Genomic DNA, 15,769 nt, shown 5'->3' on the forward strand with positions numbered 1-15,769 from the left:
TTTATAATTATTAATTTCAACATTTATCTGGGGGGGCACGGTGGCTTAGTGGGTAGCACGTTCGCCTCACACCTCCAGGGTCGGGGTTCGATTCCCGCCTCCGCCTTGTGTGTGCGGAGTTTGCATGTTCTCCCCGTGCCTCGGGGGTTTCCTCCGGGTACTCCGGTTTCCTCCCCCAGTCCAAAGACATGCATGGTAGGTTAATTGGCATCTCTGGAAAATTGTCCGTAGTGTGTGGATGCGTGAGTGAATGAGAGTGTGTGTGTGTGTGTGTGCCCTGCGATGGGTTGGCACTCCGTCCAGGGTGTATCCTGCCTTGATGCCCGATGACGCCTGAGATAGGCACAGGCTCCCCGTGACCCGAGAAGTTCGGATAAAGCGGTAGAAAATGAATGAATGAATGAACATTTATCTGAGAGGATAATCTAGTTTCGCTTAAGGGGTTTCCTACAGTACCCACAATACCCTTCGACATTGGTGCTAGTGGTATTTGCTTCGTCTCTACCTACAGAGTGTGATGCAGCAGCGCTTTAGTCCTTTAGTCTGTCCAGCTCATCGACTGTACATTAAGCAAATGTAAACAAATCTGTGTGTCTGTCTTGTACAAAATCTGTTCTGCAGTGCATTCTGGGACTTTGAGTCCAACATTTGCTCTCTCTACATCTTTTAGGTTAGATTTGTGTTTAATTTGGCATGACTGGAAAATGGTGACAAAACAATGTCTGTTTTTCTGAACAGCAAAACCGGAACGTCTTACCCCGTATGTTTTAGAACTGATGTGTTAAGATGAATATATTGAATATGTTTCTGCATGGACTTTTAAGAGCCATTCACAAGCATGAAGGTTCAACCAGAACTGGTTTACTGACCCACAACACAGCGAGGCGTGTAGGTCATGACTGACAATGATCTGAGCATGACCTTGGTCATGCAGCACTCTGCGTTTGTCAGGTTCCTGTGCTGCTTGATGTACAGTGCAGGGGTTGGGCTGCTCTGATAATGGCCTCATGATGAATCAGGCTAATAAGTCATTTAGCAGAGTAAGCTCTGTGATCGGTGCTCTGTGATCACCCCCTACTGCTTCTCATTAGCTAGCCAGATGAAGCAAGCTTTTCAAACAACACCCCCCTCGGTGAAGACGCAGCCGTGCTGACATACCTTCTATTTTATGTTCTCTGTGTTGTAGCAGCATAGGTGCAAAAAGCTGCTCTTGAAAATTCCAGGAGACTAGGTTTCCTTTTAGACTGCATCATGGGTGACAGCTGCACGCTTCAGGAAATAATGTCAAGCTTTTTTTTATCCAAAAATAAGGAGTCTATTATTAGGTAAGACCATTTTGGAGAGCATGTCCCTAATGAAGAAGTGCTCTCTCTCTCTCTCTCTCTCTCTCTCTCTCTCTCTCTCTCTCTCTCTCTCTCTCTCTCTCTCTCTCTCTCTCTCTCTCTCTCGCTGTGCTTCAGATGTGCTTGAGCTATAAACAGCTTGATCTGAATCGAGGTAGAGAGTTCAAAAGTAGGGCTAACACACTCGGTCACACAAGGAGGCCACAACCTGGACGACAACAAATAGAGTGCCGATATTTTGAAAACTAGCAAACAAAAAGGGTCTAGAAGGCTTCTGCTTATATAAATAGTGATCATTTGACCATGCTCTTGTTTTTGCTTTATTCCAAACCGTGCTGAATGGTGATAAAGGTTCTGACATTCGTTCATCTTCAGTAACCACATTATCCTGGACAGGGTTGCCATGGAGCCCAGAAAAGTCAGGCATGGGGCAGAAAAATGCTCTCAGAATGGGATGCCAGTCCATCACATAGCAGCACGCATGGACATTCACTAGGTGCAAATATAGTTTCATGTAGTGAGCATGAAGGAAACTCACAGACATGTTAGAAACTCCATATAGACAATAATCCAAGCTCAGAATTGAATACAAGACCCTGGAGGTTTTTATTGGTTTGGGTTTGGGGTTTTTCCATTTTCTAGGCTGCAAACATGCACAAACAGTAATCTGTCTGTGTTTATACAAAGCATGTGTGTGTGTGTGTGTGGGTGTGTGTGTGTGTGTGTGTGTGTGTGTGTGTGTGTGTGTGTGTGTGTGTGTGTGTGTGTGTGTGTGTGTGTGTGTGTGTGTGTGTGTGTGTGGAGTGATAATCATTTGCAGGCAGCACCAGTGTGGTGATATGATTTCATTAGTGGGTCAGAGCGAGCGTTGGGGCCGCAGTGGAGATTAGCCCTGGCTGAAATCCAAACCCGGCACCAGGGTTTGTTCGGGGCTGTTCTGAGGGCTGAGAGGAGAAAAGGGTCAGTCATATTATTACTAGGTGTTTCAGCTGTTTATTATTCCAATTTCATCTCGAACATTTGAAAATTGAACCATTATGCAGGACCTCAGAACCGCACACCGCTTAAAGAGGTGGATTTGCAATTACTTATGTACAGAGCCGTGGGTTAAGGGGTGATAAAGGATAAAAGGATCAAGCATTGATGTCTTTTCATAACCATTTACTAACCACAGAGATGAAAAGAGTGCTGCCATGAAGCTACAGCATCCTCTCTTCTTAATCCACTTACTTTCATGGCACCAGATGCTAATAATCCGGTCACAGGCCATGACTTGTGGAAGTAATGTAGCTTTGCAATGTCATCAGGTTATAATTGTCCATACCATTATTATTATTATTAGTAGTAGTAGTAGTAGTAGTAGTAGTAGTAGTAGTAGTAGTAGTATTACTGAATTTTAGGATATTACAGGAATCCATAAGTAAGTGGTATTTTATTCCTAATTACTACATTTACTAGTCTACATCTTTTGAGACATTTACAGCTTCATTTCATCTGCTCATTAAAATATAGAAACACAGTAGAACAAAAAGTATTTTTTCATCATTACCAAAAGTAATTTAAGATTTTTTTTTCTTGAAGGTTTTCAGCCTGTTCCTAATAAATAACAACTGCCACTGAATAAATAACTGCACAGATTTTGCTTCGCATTAACAAACTCAAAACATTCTCTTTTTTACACTGACATAAAACAAATTCAAGGCTTTAACCATGTGTCACTTAACATCGGAAAATTCCTGTTCAACTGTCAGTCATTCCTGATTCATATGCTGGTTGGCTCACCTGACAGTTTTATTGACTAAGAAAGACTCTGCCTATTTTCTCATAGGAAAATAATTAGATGTTAAAACACTAAAGCAAAAGGTTGTTAGGTCTGAATTTTTCTAACTTTCTCACTTACATGCCTTAAATGTCTTCTAGAAACCAAAAATAGATCATAAATAGATCAACAAAATAATGTTTTTTTTTAGTTTTCTAACAGTGTAGTGTCTAATATGTTTGAATTAAATAGATATCAAATGCTGATATTTCTCACATTTTTCAGTGCATGTGAATAAATTTATTTGGTTTGACCTTTGCTCTTGGCATAAAACTCTTATCACAACAAAACACTGAAATCGAGATGGAAAAATAAATTTCCGTCGAGTTTTTAGCCAGAGTTGAATGTTCGGGGATTGAAGTGGCGGAGCTTGTTGTGGAGCTGAAAGAGGAGTCAGATGAGGCGTCTTTAAAGCTCTAATTAAAGACAGAGGTGCCCTAATCCACCAGCTCCAGGGCTCGACTCCTGTTACTCTGGCTAACCATTCCCACTATTACCACTAAAAGGTGTAGCTCAACAATAAGTGTCACATTGTGGGTCAGGGTGTGTAATAGAGCATAGCATGTAAAGGGGAGAAAACAGGCACTGTTTCAACATTTTGAAAGATCCTATCAATTTCAGAATGTAATTTGTATTCAGTGTATGGCAAAATAATATAACTGGTTCTATCTAGCTAATTAATAATTAACTCCATAAACTCACAGCCTTGTCTGTTATTCACATGAAAGCATATTATTCAGTAACTACTATGAATTATTCAGTAACTACAGCAAACAGAGACAAAAACTAAAGAAACAGACAAGTCCAGAGAGGTTTTAAGGGTTAGTCTATGCTGAAATTATATAACAGAAGTTATACAGTCTTTGTAGTTAAAATAGGAATGAAGAACTCAACACTTTTTAATTATCCCCCAGGTTTTTTTTCCTTATAAGCCAAAGAGCGAGGAGTGACTTTAGTGCCGCAGTTGCCAGAGTGTTATTTGAGACTTGCTGACTATTGGAACTTCATCCGGGCCGTTGTGTTACCGCTCTTCTCACAGCACCTGATGGCAGGAACTCTAAATATAGCTGTCCATATGAGCTGACATAAGAGAGCAAGAGACAGAGGGACATTTACTAAAGTACGGTATATTTATGTCTAGTGCATAGCTATCTTAGCTTGAATCGTGGGTACTTAAAAATGAATAAAAATGGAGAAAAATATTGTTCCTTCATGTTATTTACATTTTGAAATTGATCAAATTCTACACATCTAATTGAACATATTGAACATTCCTGGAAAGTGTACGTTGTCTCAAAACTCAAGTGTTATTTAAAAACAATGTGCAAAATCATGTGCTATCAAGTGCTGTCGATTTTCCCTCCGTATCTCCGTGATGGATAGCCGTGCCGGGACGCTACTGACGTATTGATCAGGAATAGATTCCGGTTCAGAAAAGACAATTCGTCTGTCAGGATTTTATCTGATGAACAGCACTAACAAGCGGACAATCGATGACGTGGATGCGTGATGCCAAATGCCCCACTCTCTCCCTCTCACACACACACACACACACACACACACACACACACACACACACACACACACACACACACAGAGCAGCAGCCACAAGGACCTCTTTGGGTAGTTACAGAGGCTGGCTCAGCCGACACTCTACAGGACAGAGCCTAAAGCCGTGACACACAGGAGCCTTTGCAGCCGGGAATAGTGTCTGATGGAAGACACAGAGACCGCACTGTGAAAGCCACCCACAGTGATGAGGAACCTGAGGAAAGTTGCTGATCTGGCCTGGGGCTCTTCACCATTTCAGAGTGGTTCATCAATAACTACAAGCACTTCGATTAGGAGACTAAATTCCCAGAGCTTATTAATTAATGCGTTGGCAAAAATAAATAAAATAAATACACATTTAACACAAAATAGAGCAACAGTAAAACTTTGAAAAGAAAACTTCTAGAAATAAAGAAATCATTTGTAATGGCAACATTCTAAGACCAAGAGCATCCCTTCAGTTATTATTATTATTAACTGTGACGTAATGCTGGACGACAGCTAATGCTAGCACTAGGTCTCCTTTAAAAGCCATACACAATCCATTATACTGTCTTTCTACTGCACAACTGTTGTTCATTAGCTGTAATATTTGCAGCATTTTATGACTATTTAATAGAGTTACAAGTTTATAGCAGCATGAGCATGATGACCTGCTATCCAGCTTCCAGCTCACTAGCTAACATCCATAAATATAAAGGACATCATTAAACATGTGCAATATTTTAAACACTGAAATAGCTGAAAAACATCCAGTAGAATCGGTCTTGTCCATTTTCCTGCTAACAAAGAAAAGAAGCTGCTCTGCTCTTCTTGCACAGACCATAGTGAATGTAAAGCTATACACTAGGGATCACAGTTTTTATTAAAATTTAGATATGCAGTTTATTTTTAGCTAAATTGTGTATTTTTTTTTTAGCCTTTTTAGTGGTCTTTCAAAGCTAATATAATAATTAGCAACTGAACTTATTAACTAACTAACTCTAGTTTAAAACTAAGGACCACGTGATTAGAAATATTTATTTTATGTTATTTATTTTTTCTTGGACAGAATTATTAGCTACCAAAATAAATGGAACCACACAGAAACAGCAGTATGTTTGTGTAAAAAATAAATATCTAAAAAAATACTCTTGAATTTTTTACTAGAAATAGTATCGTTATTTATAAGCTTTTATTTTCTGTATTTTTATATTAATTTGAGAGAGAGAGAGAGAGAGAGAGAGAGAGAGAGAGAGAGAGAGAGAGAGAGAGAGAGAGAGAGAGAGTATGATTTATTATTATGATTTTTCAGAAATCAGAAAGGAAATTTGTAGATGATCTAGAAAAACAAAAACTTGAGCTCATGTTCTTCGCAGTCACTGTTTCAATGATGGCGCACAAACAGGGGTCCTGTTTCAGGGCTCGCTTTCTAGTCACGCCCAGAGAAACATTTAGAAATGACAGAAGGAGGACAAAATGAATCTGGTATGTCCAGAATGTTTCCATATGATATAAATATCTAATTTATTCTGTGTTAAATAACCTGTATACATATTGAATGTCATTAATTTAAATGACAGAGGCAGGTGAGCTGAGGCTATATGAGGTTTGTAATTAAAAAAGAAGAAAAGAACAGATCCGGTAAACACAAATGTTTGGTTCTCTCTCTCTCTCTCTCTCTCTCTCTCTCTCTCTCTCTCTCTCTCTCTCTCTCTCTCTCTCCCTCTCTCTCTCTCTGCAGCAGGTGTTTGAAGGCTGACTGAAATAGATTTGTTCAATAAAGCTTTTCCTCCTAATCAGCAACCTTTTTTCCCCCCTCCTCAGTTGCTGACCAATAGAAAAAGATAAATGCGTCCAATTCAGTCAGCCCGTTCTCTTCAGTGTTGCGCTCTGATCCCACATTAAACCTGTAATAGCTTCCTGCCCTGCGAGGCATGATTCCAATTCAGTCAGCCATGTTATATGAATGAGGATTCCTCAAATAGCAATATTTATGCACATATATTCTGACTGTGTGGCATTATTGCACATGTTCTGCTTTTAAGGATGGACCAGATGCTGCTGACATATATTCAGGAAATCCAAATTTGCAAACACACACACACACACACACACACACACACACACACACACACACACACACACACACACACACACACACACACACACACACATACACACACATACTGTACATGTCTGTACCTACATTAAATATTAAAACATTTGATGTAAATAGTGGCTCTTGTGAAGAAGTCCAAATTTCCATGTTTCTTCTGGAGATGTTATTTGGATATAAACGTTTGTTTCAATTCAATTAAATTACATTTGTTAGCGCTTTTCACAAGTCGCATTGTCTCAAAGGAGCTTTACATAAGTACAGTATAGAAATAGAAAAAAAATAAGTTTAAAAATAAGTTACTATTTATGTCTAATATTTTCCCTAATGATCAAGCCAGAAAAACTCCCTGAGATGATATAAGGAAGAAACCTTGAGAGGAACCAGACTCAAAAAATTGAAACTCATTCTCATTTGTGTGACACTGGACAGAAAATAATCTTACTGTAAATAATGTCTGTTGTACAACAGTTTGTAGTTGAGAGGAATTTGGATGTAATGTTATTTTATAATCCAAATAATGTAAATTCGATTCCACAAACATCCTCAGGAGAGACTTATTTCATGGACGTTGTTTGAATGTTAGATCCAAGTGGACATTTACTTGGGTCATTAAGTGGTTTTACATTAAGTGGTTTTACTTGGGGGTTTGTTTTGTTTTGAGAAAAAATTTCTCCTTCTTTTCCCTTCAATCACCTGAATTAAAGTAAAAAAAAATACTTTTTTAGTAAATATAATAATAATAATAATAATAATAATAATAATAATAATAATAATAATAATAATGTTTTTTCTTCCACAATGTATCAGTAGTAGCGTCTGTGTAGTGTCTTTATCTGTACCGTGGCCTAAAATGGAAGGAGAGTTTACGCAAACCTTCCGACTCTGTCGCTGCAAAAACAATAACAAAATAGGAATGTGCAACTTTAACATCAGCTACATCACTTAAGTTCACAATTAGTCACGGTCAAATGCTCTGTGGAATATTCTGGCTAACTGAATGCAACTGAGTAAGCTAGGGAAGCATCTTTCAAAGCAATAGTAGCTCAGTGGTTAAGGTGTCGAGCTACTGATTGGAAGGTCATAGGTTCGAACCCCAGGTCCACCAAGCTGCCACTGCTGGGCCCCTGAGCAAGGCCCTTAACCCTCTGTTGTAAGTCACTCTGAATAAGGGTGTCTGCTAAATGCCGTAAAATGAGTGACAATTCAAAGAATGTTAAATGCTGTAAATTTTTATTTTATTGGTGCTCTTGTAGAGATTCTGAATACACAGCATATTTCTTCTGTGAACTTCATGCCAGTTTTTAAGGAAAATATAGTATTATATTATTAGTATTATTGTATTATTATTATAGTATGATCAGGCTTTTGGAAATAAACCACACTGTTGTTAGACAAAACATTGTGCACCTGTTAATAAATGATTGTTGTATTTTTTACTCCCTGGTGAGATGATGATTATGTATGTGTGCAACTTATACAACTTTTTTAAACCTCTAGTCTCTAACAGATGCCATGTACAAAAAGCACCGACCCCTCTGAATCTTGTTATGCTTTACAGACCCTACTTTAAAAACTACTGCTCTGTGATACAGTACATTAAACGTTGTAGAACAGCAAATGAGTAAAATCAATGACCACAGAATATCGTATCATGGTATTTCTAAATCGAATAAAATTTGTTGTAAAGATTAAATAGAATCCGTTGTACAAATCCACTTGGTGAGATTTTGGAACTTAAAAATTTGTAACCAAGATCTGAACTAAAATGTTGTTGAGAAGCAAATTAAAGTGTCTCCGACCCCCAGTTTCGGGACGGCTCAGATGTGCATTTTCCCCTCCTGCTACTTCGACCAAATCAATCACCATTTCAGTTTCCTAGTGTTCTTTTTCCCCGATCATTTGCCTTTAATTGAGTTCAGAATAAGTCATCCATCAGTGATTAATCTGATTCACAGTTACAGTGACAGCACGCTGGTCTGCAAGGTCCATTGTGTGTGTGTGTGTGTGTGTGTGTGTGTGTGTGTGTGTGTGTGTGTGTGTGTGTGTGTGTGTGTGTGTGTATGTGTGTGTGTGTGTGTGTGTGTTATTGTTGGGTTTTTCTTATAAACTCTTATTATCATTGTCCAAAATGACCTTCGTTCATACTGAAAACACGCTCCGGCCTACAATAATTGCAGCACGTGTTCACGAGTTCCAGTTATTTACTATTACTTAATTCTAAGGACTTCACTTCTTTATCCGGGTGGGATAAACAAACCTGATGCTGAAAGACAGCATAATAAAGACCAACTAAAAATAAAAGCACATACATAGCTTTTCTTTTTGTATCCATCAATCTCTATACTCCTGTTCTTTTCTATTGTCACATCTTCGATTAGTTTAAAGGCGCTGCAGTTTCAAGGTTAAACTGTACAGCTGTGTGAATGATTTTCAATTACAGACATACCGACACTGCTATAGAGCTGCACAGGGTTATTCAGTATATCCAATCATTTATTATACTGCAGACATTTCCAACTGTTCCCTGATTTGCTTTATCTACTGTGCTGGCAAAGAATGGCTATTAATTCAGTGCTTGCAATTGAAAGTAAATTGTGAAGGTAAAACAGGACAACACATTTCTACATCAAACCCATGTGCAGTGTTAGGTTTTATTTGTTAGAACATCAACATTTACTGGCATTTTCTAATTGAAATTAAATACACGTTTTTATAGAATCAATGCAATTTGGTTCTGTGTAAATATCCAGTTAAAAATATTGTTGAACTAGTATTAGGAGTTTAAAGATATATTCAGGCTAATCATACACAGACAAAAAAACTTTTTTATAGATTTCTTCAATATCTTACCATTGTCCAAATTTCTACAAGCTGAACAATATATTCATTCCACATCCCCTTACCCAAGGCCACGATCCAACCAGGATTTGTGAGGAATCAATCTGGAAGCACTGTGCCAATGTGTAAATTACAACCACTTTATTTATTTATTTACACTTTCTCAAAGATTCTATAGAATCCAATATCAAATCTTGTGTATGTAATACACAGTTACTGTGATAACAGAATAATGCATAAAATAATTTCAGATTTTTCTGGTAATTGTGCTTACACTACCCGTTCCTATCTGCTGAATGTTTAAAACTTAGCGACATTGCTTTATTCGCTGTCCGTTTATCCTTCAGGAGTTTGAATTAATAGCTCATTTACATCTCTGTCACATGACTGCATTGATGGTTGAAATATTCATATTGAAAAAGCAGACAACCGTTAGAGGAATAATTTTCAATATGAGCTAGGATTAAATCATGTGTTAAAGATTAGCAACGTCTTAAGCAAACAAATAAAGAAAGAATTATTTTGCAAAGTAGTTCTAGGATTTTTGGCCTAACTACTCAGCACAGTGAGAGTGACATTTATTTACTATTTGTAAACAACATGGATACCACTGGCTGTCAATCAATACTAATGAGCTGGAGCTTTATTTACATGAACAGTTGTAACTCATGAGTGTTTTTTAATGGATTTGCACACAATTAGAAAGGCATATACAGAAAGAGGTAATGGGTGTGGCCATGCTGGGGGAAAGGGGCTGGAGCTAAGGACAGATCTTTAGTATGGCATGGGCATTTGACTATACACACACACACTGCATTTAATTTCATATAACAATCTGACAATAAGCTATCGGTACCACAGGACATTTCTGTATCTGCACAGTCTGTTGCACCTTGCATGTTACATATATATTACATGTATATAATACTTATACTTATATATATTATTTATATTTATATTTATACTTACATATATATATATACATATATAATTCATACTGTATAATGTGTAGTGCATCGTATATATGTCTAGTAGTACACTGTGTGTACTGACTATGTATGAGCACATTGCATCTTTTCCACATTTTCCGCATTTGCACATTTCAACTGGTACTAAGCATTTTGCACATTTTTTTAACCTGCTTGTAAACTGTTCTATTTATGTTTCTTAACTACTGTATGTGAATGGTTCTGCAATTTCTGGAGCTCGCTCCCAAGAATTTCACTCACCAAGGCACATGTGCTGTGGTGATGTGACAATAAAGGTGACTTGACTTGACTTGACTTGACTTGACTTGACAAGGTACACAGTAAGACAGTAAGCTATCATGTAGTTACCCACTAGTAACTGATGCAATGTCACTAAAATTGAACTCTGATGGAACGCTGTTCATATTGCTGCACAAAAAAATAAGCACATGTCTTGGAAAATGTTGTTGCAGTGTATCATCTGATTGTCCAACTTGATTTGGCTTTATGCCAGATGCCCATCCTGACACAGCCCTCGCATTTGTATCTAGGCTTAGGGTGGCATTGTGAGTGCACTAGCTGGGTTGGTTCAGAAATCGAACGAGAGCCACAGCAGGGATAGCAATGGATCCTGAAGCACTAGACATTGTTCTTAGTAAATAAGGTATGAAAAGAATGTTGTTCTTTTTTTAAGCTCAATTCTGTTGCTGAAAAAATTGTGAGAGACCTACTTATGTGGATGAGTGTCTGGACTGTGTGAAGTTCAGTAATGATCAGAAACATGTTGACCTTTATAAACAATATGTCCGCCATACATTGAGATGAAGCTGGATTACTCAAATTGGTGTAATTCATAATTGGTCATATGGATTTGAACCAAACTGGAAATACTTGTTTAGTACAAAGGTCCAAGGATGTCTGCATAGGTTGGGGTTTTGTCATGCATATGGGGTGGAGCTTAAGCCTAAATAGCTGTTTCTCAAGAACATAGAAGGGCAATCATCCTGGATCTATGTGCTATTCCTATTCATATTTGTATTCTTTATCATCTTTAATTCAAATATCTTTATATAAACTGACCACCGGGAAACTATATGCAAGGCGTGCATCGACCCCACAGATCAACACTATATTTATATTTTATATATTGCAGCCTGGATATATATAAGCGTGCGTGGAGGTGAACCAACAATACTACATGTCAGCAGCTCAGCTACAGGGAAATGAAATGTGCACACTTTCTTATTCTCTATGATATTGTGAGGTGAGCTCAACTTTAATACATGTTCCAGTTCCCAGTACTGTTAATACCTTCACATCTCATTTGTTTCAGATCTGCAATCAAAGCTGCAACTGTCTTTTTTTAACAAGTACTTTCAGATAATGAGTTCACTTAGAGCCAATTACATACCGAAGTCATTGTCGATGACCTAAAAAGCAGGGTGCCTAGAGGTCCTATTTCTGGAACATGCAGCACTGACAGGTAATGGACCTCTGTGAAGTAGCACTGCAATTATAGCTGTCACAAGTTGTGTAATATAATTGTTGTGCAATATGTGGAGGACCACAGTGTCTAGGAGATGTTTTCATTGAGATATTTTTTTTTATCTATCAGTACTCTAACTGCTGGATACGTTAATTCACTAACAAAACTAACAAGTAAGATCAACTTTTTTTTCATAGGTAAATGAATGAATACCACACTACAATTCTAGGCACACACTTAACTGCTGAGATCATGCGAACCAAAATCTAGAACGTTAACAATATTTGTACACATTTTTAAACACATATTAAACAAACGTTAAGGTAAATATGGCATATTTTACTAGCACTCTCTTAATCTAAAGGTTAAACAACCATAGCTGAAGTAATTGTTCCGAGAATTAATCTATAAAAAGAATTATCACACACTGTTAGCTTACATAAGGGTGATTTTAACAGGATCTCTTCTCTGAGGTCCAACTCTTGCCCTAACGTTAATGCTCCACACATTACCTTGTTATCTTTTCACACATGTGATTGTGTAACATGCTAGGAATTAGCAATAGTAACACTGTAAGGCTAGAGTTATCATAAATTAGTACATCAATGTAGCTTTATACCCATCTGAACATATTGCATTCAACAAAATTTGTTATAATTACAGATTCCAATGTTTTATAAAGCAGAAGATAAGCAATTGAGATAATCAAGATCCAATCCAGCGATTTCAGGTAGTGGAAGCTCCTTCTGTGGCTCTCGCTTAGCGTTAGCTTTGTTTGTTGGCTGCTATTGATTAAGCCACGTTTAAACTTGTGACTAAGGCTGAGCTTGTCCCTTTCAAATAAATCACAGTATTGACTGTACAGGTTTCAATAAGGGTAATGACAAACATCTTTCCCCACTTTTAATGGAATGGAGAAGGCTTTTGTTTGCAGGCTCTGATGTCATTCCAGAGCTAGGTGGTCTGTGTCACTGCAAAACAAGTCATTAATGAATTATACTACTTTCCCCATAAAGATATCTCAGTCGCTGACACTGTTTATGTGAAGGACTGATTTTTTTTACTAACAAAATGATGAACAACATCATTAGTATAATCATCAGGATAAACTTTTAACTAATTAAAATAATAAAATTTAAAATCCTTCTAAAAGAGCCCACATAATGCATATTATTATTATTATTATTATTATTATTATTATTATTATTATTATTATTATTATTATTATTATTATTATTATTATTATATGATTTCATGACTTCGAATTCATTTTTACCTGATATAGAAATTAAATAATTCTAATAATAATGATACTGATTAATGTAGCCATATTTTTAAATGAACCCATATTTTCAGTGATTAGTATAATAACTGTATCCAGATCTATTCATGCAGGAACACAGGCAACACACTAAATTCTTATCAAATTAGATTTCAGTGCAGTCTTCTCAGTCATATTGAATATCACTGATCACTGTATTCGTCACTTGTGGGAGGTGAGAAATTTAACAAACACACGTCCATGGAACATAAGATGCCATCATATGTTTAATACAATAGAAATGAAATCAAACCAGCACAGGAGGAAATATGTCCATCCTGCAAGCCAGCACGCTCGGAGCTTATTATATTGATACACAAATCTATAATTGAGGCCCTGATCTTCTCTGAGAGCAATGATTATGGAAGGTGAAAGAATTGGCACTATTAACCCTGTATACCACTACAATGGCATTCCGTGCTACTGGCGGAATGGAAAGCGATTTATCGGACATTTTCAATCAGTATAAACAAATCAATTAATTTATCGCCGCAAGTCTGAAATAAAATTAGTCAGGACACTGTTGTTTTCCAGTGTTCCAATGTTTTTTTTTCTGTTCGGATAACCTTACACAGAATTTTAGTGGTTGTATATAACGACCAAACATTTGTCTGAAAAAAACAAACCACTGCTATGGAGTGTGACATGACAGAGAAATTCAATGCTAAATACGGTCACAAACAAAAACAGGCACAGATCCCATTTTTTGGCCTCTGGTTAAAAGAGTTAATTTAAGGAATAAAACATAACAAAGTGTGGTATAGGACAGTTATCAGTAATGAAGTGTTTTATTTTTTATAGCATAATAATTCGCACATGATTCGTTTTTTAATTAAGTAACAAATGAGCCATTTGTGATCCGACTATAGTTATGTGTAATATCTGCAAAACAAATATATTTCCGTTATCGCCTATAAAACAGTCGTAGGAAAATGCATACTATCATCGTCGTCTCTTTGATACCGTGAAAAAGGCCTCTATTATTACAATATTATTACACACCAGTAACAATGAAGACTGGAGTCATGTTAGTAAAAAAGCTCCAAGCTGTGTGTCCTGACTTTCCTATAATAATACAGCTTAAACTACAGCTTTACAAAGCACTGACACTGGAGACTCTTTCCATAAAGGTTAAAGAGACATCTCTTTAGAGCAAGCTTAAACAAAGAACAGCATTTTCTAAAATAGATTATTGATGCTCTTAGATTATGCACAGCGTCCAACATACAAGTCCATGTGAACGAGCTGTTACTATAGAAACAATAACTTATAACGTATAATATTGTAGGAAATGTCCAGTAATATAAACCTGTGATCAATCAGATTCAGGCTCATGGTATAAAAAGCAATAATTGATGAGATGAGTTCAGTAATAAAAAATAAAAAATCATTACAATCTAAATTAAGGGTGAAATTTACGTTTAATGACATGAATGGTTTATTGTATTTAAAAATATAAGAAGAAGCTTTTACTTATTTCTCAGCTTTTTTTCCCCCAGGCTTTTAGCTTTTTACATAGCTGCCAAGCAAAATCGGATGCAGTCCTAAATGCAGCAATATTTAAACACATTTCTGAGTTGCATTAAGTTGCATCCATACATTTGGACATAAATTAACAGCACTGTTGCAGCATGTTACTGCAACATGAGTAGTGATATTCCTACCGAATGCGGTGAAGAGGAACAATCACCTGTGTATCTGATGCCAATAAGCAGTAAACCAATGCAGGTTCCAGCTATTCTCAACCTGACTGAAAGCGACTCCATGCCCAGTTTAATAAATAGTAACTGAAAAGTAAATGAATCAGTTATAACTTGAACAGCAAGTCTCTAAATCCCTTAACCTAAATATCAGGTCCATGTGCATATTAGATGATTACTGATATAAAGAAAGGACACCATGACAATTCGTAAGGGACTCAAATGAAACAAAATGTGCAGTACGATACACCATCTTCACACTCTCGTACACTTTCTTACGCTCCTCATTTAACCCTAAAGTATATATTCATTAACAAACTCAATTCTGATTGGCTGGAAGGTGTTATACATTAAACAAATAAAATGTAAAGTATTTTGTTTATTTATAAAGTAACAATTGTAATTGTTTTCAAAGCAATGTGTAATACTGTAGGAAGGATAAACATCAAACTTCAGAAAGATTTGTGTCGAGCCCCATCATCCACAACACAACACAACACAACACAACACAACACAGCACAACACAACACAACACAACACTGTCATGGATTATTTTCCTAGAACATACCCCATTATATCAATAGCTGCTATAGCAAAAGCCAAACAGACACTTATTAGAAAATTATATTAAAAACTATATAT

This window comes from Tachysurus fulvidraco, chromosome 23, assembly GCF_022655615.1.
Source record: "Tachysurus fulvidraco isolate hzauxx_2018 chromosome 23, HZAU_PFXX_2.0, whole genome shotgun sequence".
Taxonomy (NCBI): Eukaryota; Metazoa; Chordata; class Actinopteri; order Siluriformes; family Bagridae; genus Tachysurus; species Tachysurus fulvidraco.